General features: G+C 37.0%; 1 non-coding gene across 1 annotated transcript; it reads left to right on the forward strand.

The window, feature by feature from the left end:
* Positions 1-483: 483 nt before the first annotated feature.
* On the forward strand, positions 484-556 carry TRNAR-CCU (transfer RNA arginine (anticodon CCU)). Its single transcript has one exon. It is a non-coding gene; the product is annotated as a tRNA-Arg (tRNA).
* The last annotated feature ends 9,894 nt before the right edge of the window (positions 557-10,450 follow it).

A 10,450-nucleotide genomic window follows, 5' to 3' on the forward strand; every position in this document is an offset into this window, starting at 1 on the left:
TGATATAGCCCAGATTTAATAGCTTTCTCTACTCTGCTGCCAGAAACAGATGTAAATTGAAGATGATCCGTGCATGTTACTCATTTTATCAAAGTGAATCCAGTGATTAGTTTCAAAGAAACGTAAACAAGTGTTTTTCAAGTTCCATCAATATCACATTAAGGAATTACTCCGATTAAAGTATTCACTCTTTAACACTGTTACGAGTGGAAGGTATTAAAATAAGATATTTTATTCAATATAGTAATATCTTAATAGCAAAAAATCAATGGCTTAAATGAGAAAGGTCATCTAAAAATGGTGACATAAGTCTACTTCCGTGATACCGTAGCCTGACACTGAAACTGATTATTTATACTCTCAGAGACCACATCCCCGAAATTCGAGCTATTTAATTCTCAAGTTGGATTAAATTGTTTTAATAAGAGCATGTAAGTAAAGTACTAAAAATCGATATGTAATTTTTCGTTATTCTGACATTCAGCCCCTGTGGCCTAATGGATAAGGCATCGGTCTCCTAAACCGGGGATTGGGGGTTCGAGTCCCCCCAGGGGTAATTTTTTTCCACATTCAACCGAGAACAGGGTCTCTATAAATTTAATGACTTAATGAAAGGAGTGCTAAATATTGTTATTTTTAATGACCTTCCGTTTAAGGTAGGTTTTGGATGGACACAGACTAATCATGACTACCCTTAAATTTGTTAGATTCGTGTGACAAGACTGATGCCCCAAATTGAATTCCTTCAAATCGAATTCAAATTGAAACATTCCTTCAAATCCACATATACTTTCTACTGCCAAAAAATCTATCCAACATGCCTATCCTATTCCTGTTCTTATAGCCTTCAATAGCCCATCCCCAATTAAATTGCTTTTCGTCCATATTTGTCTGCCTACTTTGAACTTCTCCCAAACAACCCTCTTTCCACTCCCACCATACCTACACCTTCTTTGCTTTTCTTTCGCTTGAGCCCATATTATTACCAGAAATTAGCTGCAAACAAGATAAGTACACATATGTATAAAATCAGGCAATGCACAGTGCAGCAAAAGTATTTTCATATTGCACCTAATACGATCGGTCGATTAACGCTTCAGTAGTTTTAAAACGTGTCAATGATCTTTAAAGTGAACAATAGTAGATCCACTCCAAATGAAGGAAGAGATGACGTTTCGAGAGATCTAATTGTAAAACGAATGATTTTTGTGCATTCAAGGCGGTGCAAAGTGGGTCATAAAATTTACAAGACCTGGTCTGTTCGGTATCAACTAGAAAAACATTATGTCTGCTGTTTTCTCTATGCCTTACGGATGGCAACATACCCCTCCAGTATTTGGATAAAATGGCCCATTTTCAGACAATCCTGAAGCGATTTGTTGTTTTTAGCCTTCACCTAGTGAAATCCATTACTTGGAATCACCAAACGATAATACGCATTTTGTATCTATTGAAATGTTTTCCAAAGTGAGTTTGTTTTGAGGGCCATAGAAATGGTTATGATTGTTAACAAATTGGTCTGAGATAATATTTTGCAAAGTATAAAGAGTAACGTCTGCTCTTCACTCAAATACGAAATATGTTTTTTTTGGGAATGTAGCACTTAAAGCCCATAGCGAAGATATAATGAATACCTTGAATACTACTACTTAATGAGTAATCGTAATAGGAAGGAAATAACCATATTTCAGGAAGTTCTAAAGGATTATAATAGATACAATAACACATTAGATCACACTCACTTCAAGTTGTTTAAATGAGAGGATTCTCATGATTAATCTTTTTTTGTCTGCTTTCACGTGCCAGCTGTAATTCCCTAACCCATAGGTATGCATCATCCACCATATCGTGCATTTTTCACATTTCCACTCTCTTTTTCTTCATGGCATCTCAATCGTCTATGCTCTCTCTTAATTTTTCCACTCTAATGTAATTTTAAAATAAATTGCATACTGTCTTTGGGTTCGATGTTTAAATGGACGAAATCGAAATCAGAATATAAGTTTTATAGCATTTTGACATCATAAATATAGTCCTCCAGTTTTGTGTTTCCAGTCACGCACCCTTAAGTGAAGTTGTTCATTATTAATGTGAGTTTATGTTTTCACATGCTTTCTGTTTATGTTTTCTAATACATTTTCTGTGGAAAATAAAAAATCCAATTCTATTTGTAAAATGAATTCTCAATTTCACAGAAATAACGGTCTGCCGTAGTGCATAACGCAACTTACGGAAACAAAAATCATTTATATATATATATATATATATATATATATATATATATATATACTACCTTGATGAAAAAGTTCCCGGAATAACCACCGTGTGGCGCTCCCATCGTTCCGATTTGAGTTCTGTTTTTTTTGTTAAATTGGTACATCTGTTGTTGATATTCCCTTTAAATCTTAGTGTCATAACTTGACATTTGCAAAAGTTACGGTCGGTTTTCGGTATGTCCATCAGTGCTTCCTGCGATTTTTCCATTACTTCCTCTCGGCTGCTAAAACGCGTTCCCCGTAATGGTTTTTTAACTCGATTGAACAGAAAGAAGTCACAGGGAGCCAAATCAGGTGAATTCGGTGGCTGTTGGATGGTATTTGTTGCATTTTTCGTCAAAAAATTACGAATAATGATAGCACTGTGCGACAGTGCGTTATCATGGTGCAAAATCCACGAGTTTTCTGCCCACATTTCTGGTCTCTTTCGGCGAATTGCTTCACGCAAACGTCTCATAACGCCCAAATAATACTCTTTGTTTACTGTCTGGCCTTCTGGCAAAAATTCATGATGCACTACACCGTTGTAATCCATGAAAACCGTCAGCATTGCCTTCTTTTTTGACTGAAAACGACGTGGTTTTTTTGGTCTCGGCTCATTTGGTGAACGCCATTCACTTGCCTGATGTCTGAATTGCGTGTCGTACTCATAAACCCACGTCTCGTCTCCAGTAATGATCCTTTTGATGAATGTGGGATCGGATTCAGCCTCGCAAATCATGTCTTTTGCGACGTCAACACGGTCTCTTTTTTGCATGAAATTGAGGTATTTTGGCACCAACTTTGCTGCTACACGACGGAAACCCAAATCATTAACCACAATGTCTTGGGCGGATCCATAGGCAATGTTCAAGTCCTCCGCTATTTCTCTGATGGTTAATTTGCGGTTATTGACCAACATTTCTTTTACTTTATCAATTTTTTCACCGACTTTCGATGTCGATGGTCTGCCACTGCGTTCATCATCTTCGATTGACTCACGACCACTTCTGAACCGCTCGTGCCACTGGTAAACGACCGTTTTTTTTAGAGAATCGTTGCCGAAACACTTTTCCAACATTTCCAACGTCCGTGCGCCACTAAATCCGTTTTTTACGCAAAATTTAATACAAGTTCGTTGTTGCAAATTTAAATCCATTTCTGAAATTGTAAAAAATCGCCAACACACACAGAGATAGATGTACTCTTGGCTACGTAACTTTTGCAAATGTCAAGTTATGACACTAAGATTTAAAGGGAATATCAACAACAGATGTACCAATTTAACAAAAAAAACAGAACTCAAATCGGAACGATGGGAGCGCCACACGGTGGTTATTCCGGGAACTTTTTGATCAAGGTAGTATATGTATCAATGATGTATAAGAACTCAAAAGAGCAATTAAGCATTTAGTTGGCACAATAGAACACAAATATAAAATAGATCACTCGTAAAAGGACAGTACCGTTTCAGAAAGTTTTCGGCCTTCTCTGAGGCCTCCAGATCAGACTCATTTCAGAATATATATAAGAAAAGGTTTTCTCGAGGTGTAGTGATTACTTATGCGGATTTTGTGGGAAGTGGTGCATTGTCAATTGTAAAAGAAGGGGCGGAGTTTACAATTAATTGGTAAATAACATTGTAGGAGATGGATGCGGATGAGGATGTACCGTGGGATCAGAAAGAATTGGTCAATTGAGAAGGGAGAGGAGGAATGACGAGGCTTGAGACATGTTTCACATTTTGGTCTTTGGCAGGGTATGGGTGTTGTTTTGGATGGCGGAGGGTTTAGTCAGCATGTCGAATAAATTGAGGGGTTATGTAAAATTGACAGAGGGATATTAAGTGATATTTTTTCCGTTGATTTGCTGTTTTGTGAGTCATTGGAAGTTCCAGACGCGCAGGAAAGGTGGATGCAATGCAATTTAATTGGGGACAGAATATTAACAACGTTAGATAGTTGAGTTAGTGGGAGGAAAAGGTTAGGTATGTTGGCCGGGGTAAAGTAAAGTAGAATATTTTTTGGAATTGTAACACAGTTTAATTTAGTTTGGATTGCCAGGATATGTCTGGTTAGACGGAGCTGAGAAATGCAGCATTGTCCAGTCTGAGCCCATTCAAAAACTACCTTAAACGGAAGACTACCACTAATAATAAAATTTAGAACTGATATTTTTAATTCATTAAACGTATATATATACTATTTTCTTGACTGTTTTTTGAACAAAAGAATAATTTACCCCTGGGGGAACTGTAACCCTCAATCGCTGGTGCATGAGAACGATGTCTTATCCATTAGGGCACAGGGGCATGGCGTCTAGTTTTCGAATTATTGCAAATAAGTTTATGATACAGTTTTTAAGTATGGTAAAAATGTTGCCATTTTCATTTTCCCCTGATGAAGGTGTTGCCGGGTTGCGACATTTTAGGAATAATATGATTATAAGTATACAGGCTTCATTAAGTGCTTTTTTCTCATTCCCAAAATATATTAACTGTTGCCAAATTGATAAAACTTAAAGGAAATTGATGTCATTATCATTAGTGCTGCAGTGTACATTTTAAAATTTGGAGAATTGTGGAATTTTAATGTCCCACCAAGTCACCAAAACCGTCCGGTTCGCTGTCTCCCTTCTTATTGGCCGCTCCGAAAATGTGACTCATTGAAAGCGTTGAATATCATGGGTTAACGTAACATCCTGGTTTGCACTTAAGGAGAAGAAAGAAATGTATACTCTGATGGCCTCAACTGCGGTTATAAAACGTGGCCTTATACAAATGTATTCACCGATGCCGGTAGGCATTGGACAATTTATGAATTGCCGGAAAATAATAGCTACTTTTGGAGAAGAAAGATTATTTTACGTTTTTTGCATGGATTCTTTTCCCTAACATCGGCACGTCTTATTCCAAGCTTGGATCGTAAAACCCATTCCTTTTCAGTATATATATCGCACCACCACCGAGAACATGAAAATAAACCTCATAAAATAATGAAGAAAATGAAAATGAAATAGAAAAATATGGTACCCCAACGGGCACACCTACAAAAAATATTGAAATAATAGGAAAATTAACAGCACCAAATATTTAAACAATTTTCTAAAGATGTGACTAGGCGCTCAAAATCTTATTTTTTGGATTTCTTAATTTTAAACTTTTCCCTAGAATATTTTTACTAGGCAACTTTTAGTTCCGTCAATGGGGACGAAAATGGGTGAATTATGGTCATAATTAAGATATTTTCAAGATTAATTCTCCTATTAAAAAGAAATAAGTAACTTAGTAGTTCCACGCACTCTTTCTTTAAAACACGACCTAGGTTTTGACATTGGAGGTCATCATCAGGTAACGATGTCTAATGTCGAACCCTCCTTGGTCTGAAGAAAGTGTTTGTGGAGTTACTAAGATACTTATTTCATTTCAATATTCTGTGTGACTTCTATAAATATACGTTGAAGACAACAAATTTCATTAGTTCTCCAATTTTAGATAGAGCTATCTCGCTTACTATATACTCGATACTTACTGTACCCGTTATCCTTCTTTTTTATCTACACATACACTTGAAAAGTGCACTTGCTACTCGTATCTAGTATGCACTAGTGCTCGTAACTTAACTTTTCACTAAATATCCCCGGGTAACGATCAACCGTTACCCCTCAAGAGGTAAACAGATATCTTAACATAACAGTGCGGTCTTTTGGGACTAATCATTTTATGGTTTCAGATATCCAGAACATGAAAACGCGATCAGTGAGATGAATGGTAGATCTCACAGATTTAAGGAGTAATTTTTCCAGCTAGTGGTAAGAAAAGCAGAATACTACAAGCAACTCCGCTAGGGGAGATTGAGGGGAGGGGATATTTTTATGTTATAAATAGTCTAGCATGCTATCATTATTTTATGGAACCTTTTTGCTTTAGTTTTGTTTCCTTTCAGCTCGTCGCGTATGAGCAATGACACATCATAGATACAGATAAAGAACTGCGTGTGGGTGTGTTTAATAATATTATCAACCAATTGAAATACATTACATATGTATTGCCACTAAAATTTATGCAAGGCAATTCGAAATTTAACAGTAACTTTGAAATGGCATTCCTGTTGTGGTATCATCCCTTGCTAGAGTCTTAGTTCTAGGTAGTACTTAGTAGTAGGTAGTTTGCTGTATACTATGTGGAAATATGTATTAAAAAGACACTAACATTAGAATTAGATCTTATGATCCCTTCCGTAAAAATTCTTCACGGAGCAGCGTTGATTCATTCTCCCTCTAATTATTGTGACCTGCACCATCTATTTCGTCTTCCTATTACATTTTCTGGGCTCTTGATCTTAACTGTAAATAACAATAAGGAATCGTGTACAGCTGTCGAATTGAAAAACTTCATGAGATTTCGCTTGTTCAGTGAGATAACTACTTGTCATCATTGATATATAGTTTAATTCCACAATTTACTCTTACGTTCAGTTGGCTGTTAATTATTAATTAAATTGTATCATAACCTCGTAATAGCAAACGTATTTATGCAAAACATATAAATATGCCAGTAATTATTATTATATGGGAGTATACCGTTTGCGGAAGGTCTTGGATGGACACAGACTGAACACGCCAACATTTCTTAGCCTCGCTTAAAAATACCAAACCTTACACTCCATTATAGAATAATCTGTGCTTCAATTAAACATACTCATGCTTCCTACCTTCATTCCGTTCAACATACATATCCTATTCCTACTTTTTCCTCGTTTGTCTAACATCCTCACCTCTAACACGATCTTCAACATTCCATCACCAATCTAAATGCTTTGATTCCACAAGTCCTGCCTCCTTTGGATTTCTCCCAACAACCGTCTCATGATTGTCCCAACCACCATGGTTCTTTTCTGTCGATTTCACCACTTCATTTCCTCTCAAAACCCGCATTTAAAAGCCTCCAACCTGCGTCCATCATGAGTTATCAACGACCATGTTCCCGCGCCATAAGAAAATCATGCTCCATATGAAAGTGCTTACAAGACCTTTCTTAAACTCCTTACTTAAACCCTGTACTTGAGCCTATGTCTTCAAATTTTCTCCTGTGTGTGAACGCTTATTTCCCTAATTTTATTTTTCTTCTTATATCCGTATCATTTTGACCATCTGGGTCCAAGAAACTTCCGAGATGCATAATAGTATGTGTTTATACATGCAAATATCGATAAAATATATGTGTAGGAAGTAACTTAAGGACGAACGCAAGGTAAGTGTGGTAGCTGAAAGGGTGTTGATTCCATACAGGAAAAGGTTTTCTTGATTCGGAAACGATCCACGGACTTAAATTTGCTGGACGGACGCGCAGACCAATACGCAATAAAGGAAGACGTAATTCTACACTGTTGAGGGAACATTTTTCAACTTTTAATCAGCCTTTCCACCTTTCCCATCACCATCATTCCAATCCTAAGATTGGTTTACTACAGCCCTCCATTCTACTCTATTCAATGTCAGTGCCCTCAATCCTTGATACCCTCTCTCTTTTACATCCTTCTTAATTCGTCCTATGTGCATGCGTCTTGATCTTTCACGTGGAATCGTGGAATCTTCCCTTCTTTTATATTCCTAATCAATCCATTGTGCCTCAATATGTGTCCAAGCCATTTCTATTTCTTCTTTGCCGTAGAGTTCTCCGTATGGTCCTATCCTCTTCTGCTCTGCTATGTTCATATATATATATATATATATATATATATATATATATATATATATATATATATATATATATATATATATATATATATATATTCGTTTTTACCGCAAGGACGATAAGGAGAGAATAAATTTATTGCGATGATGACGAGGGAACTCGATCCTCAAAATGAGGCGAACAAACATCCATGGGTGCATGCTATTGCATAATGTATGCTGCACCGGCTGCATCAATTCCCTTAACATAACCCTCCTCCACACCCCGTGGAAGATCGGCAACTCAGTGAAAGAGATCATGTTTCAGAGCATTGCGTCTTTTTCGTGGTCGTGTATTATTTTCCCAGTCCCAGGGAGTCCCATTTTTTATGGTGCCATTCACTGATTAGGAAAGCGTGCGCGTGTTGTGGAGTAATCACTACGCTACGCCTCCCATTACACACGAAAATAATTATTCCGTCCTCGTCCCTTCACTCTTGCTTTCTTCCCAACCCGTCGCCCCGGTTGCTATCGCATCCGGTGCGATTTTATTCTAGGGTGTGGATTTGGCAATAAAATGTCATTGTTTTCGTCCATTCTAACCCCCGCTCCCTCTGCTATGCGAGTAAAACGAATTTGGGTCAATATTTATACGGTCAGGCACGCGGAACTAAGATTGATTACATTTGGCATAACACAATGCCATCATCAATGCCAAGTGTTCTAGCGGGGCAGCGATGTGATGTCGAGGTTCCAGTGAATGAGGATTTTGGTCTCACCGTAGGCGAAAATCATTAGATATGCACTAGCCAACATTAGGAATGCAATTGCAGAGAACTTGATGTTAATCGACTTCAGATGTTTTTACGAGAATGTATAGTCGTTAAAGAAAAAAAAAACATCAATAAATTATTGTGTGTCACGATTATGTACAGCCCATCAGCCAATAACCTACTTTCAAAATTAATGGAAAATATGCCAATTCAGTCTGCAAGTATGAAAGTATTAGTGATTAATACGGTTATCACATTCAATATCCTGTTTTTGATTTTTTTTTGTTTTAACACCAAATAGAATCTTCAACAGTTATTTGCAAAGATTTCTTCTAAGCATTTTTTTTCGCTATGCATATACTGTCCTCCAAATTCGACGAGCTTTCAGAATCGGAGGTCAATTTTTTCGGTATCCTTATTCTTAATGCAAATAGAAGTCTTGGCAAGAGTTTCACAACTTTCAAGTACCATATTTCCCCCTTAGCTAGGATTGGTTGTTTTACATGTTTGCAAATTTCAAAAATCACTTCTTCCCTGATTTCGATTTCCCCCGGGATTTTTTTGTTTTTGCGGCTGAATTAACTTTTCGGCCCCATTAATCGGGTTATTTTCATTTCATGCCTTCTTACCAAAACACATGACTGCACTTATAATACCCTGAAGCACACTGATCATACCGATAAGCAAAATGTTTGGGCTAGGTTTCGTTCGTTAAACGAGGTAGGCATAGAGCACCCAAACTGAACCCGTTAAAACCTTTTATCAAGGAGTATTATATGCTAAGGTATCTCCCACGTATTCGGTGATTTGAGTGGGGGAGGGAATTTCGTTAACGTCAATTTCTTTTATATATGCGAAGGTTAAACCCATCCACCACGATTAATTGGGTTTTTTGGATGGGTTTGACTGTCAATTCCACCTTCGAAATCCATATTTTCCATTTCCGCAGCACATTCGCCAATCAAAAAACGTTTTTTTTCCTCTTAGTCACCTGAAAATTAATTTTTCTCCATTTTCATGTTTTTCCCAGACAAGCACCCAGTTCACTTCATTCCAATTCCCAATTTTTCTGGGAGATATGAGTAGTTTGCTCTAAATGAAATTTAATTTAATGCACTCATTTATTTAATTCATTCCTCCAAGTTAAACGGCCGCGTGGGATAATAGCAATCATAACCTTGCCTGTATTGATTTTTTCAAATACGGGTCGAATCCAAAGATGTACCACATTTATGCTTCTTACATATTTATTTTGTTTAACAAGGAGAAAAATTAGGACACTCATGCGAAGTCTTGGTTCGCAAACTTTTGTTTTAGCTATCATATTCACAAATGTTTTCAAATATTTTCCAGGAAATAGCATAATGTTTAACAGAACGAAAATTAAGTCCTCTATCTTCAATGATCCCCTTTCAAAATTAATTTTTCTCAAATATGTTTTAATTAATATAAAATTGATATACTTTTCATTTTCCACTACACAAAACCAAAGGTGTTGTTCCTGTATTATTATAAGCCGAAATGTATATCGAAATTTCTACAGAGTGTAGACAGTAAATTGCTACATTACGCAAAACTAAAGAGCTCTGTAGAAAGCAAGCCACATTTATAATTAGTTTAGTAGTTTTTTAGGGGAGGCGACCGACTGCTGAGGTCATTTGCGCCATAGGGGATGGACAGGAGAGGATGAAGGGTGGATAGAAACCCGGCGTCGGCATTAGCCTACTTTTTACGAAAGGCGCCAAGGGG

The sequence above is a fragment of the Hetaerina americana genome, unplaced genomic scaffold, assembly GCF_022747635.1.
Source record: "Hetaerina americana unplaced genomic scaffold, ioHetAmer1.1.p SCAF_1, whole genome shotgun sequence".
NCBI lineage: Eukaryota > Metazoa > Arthropoda > Insecta > Odonata > Calopterygidae > Hetaerina > Hetaerina americana.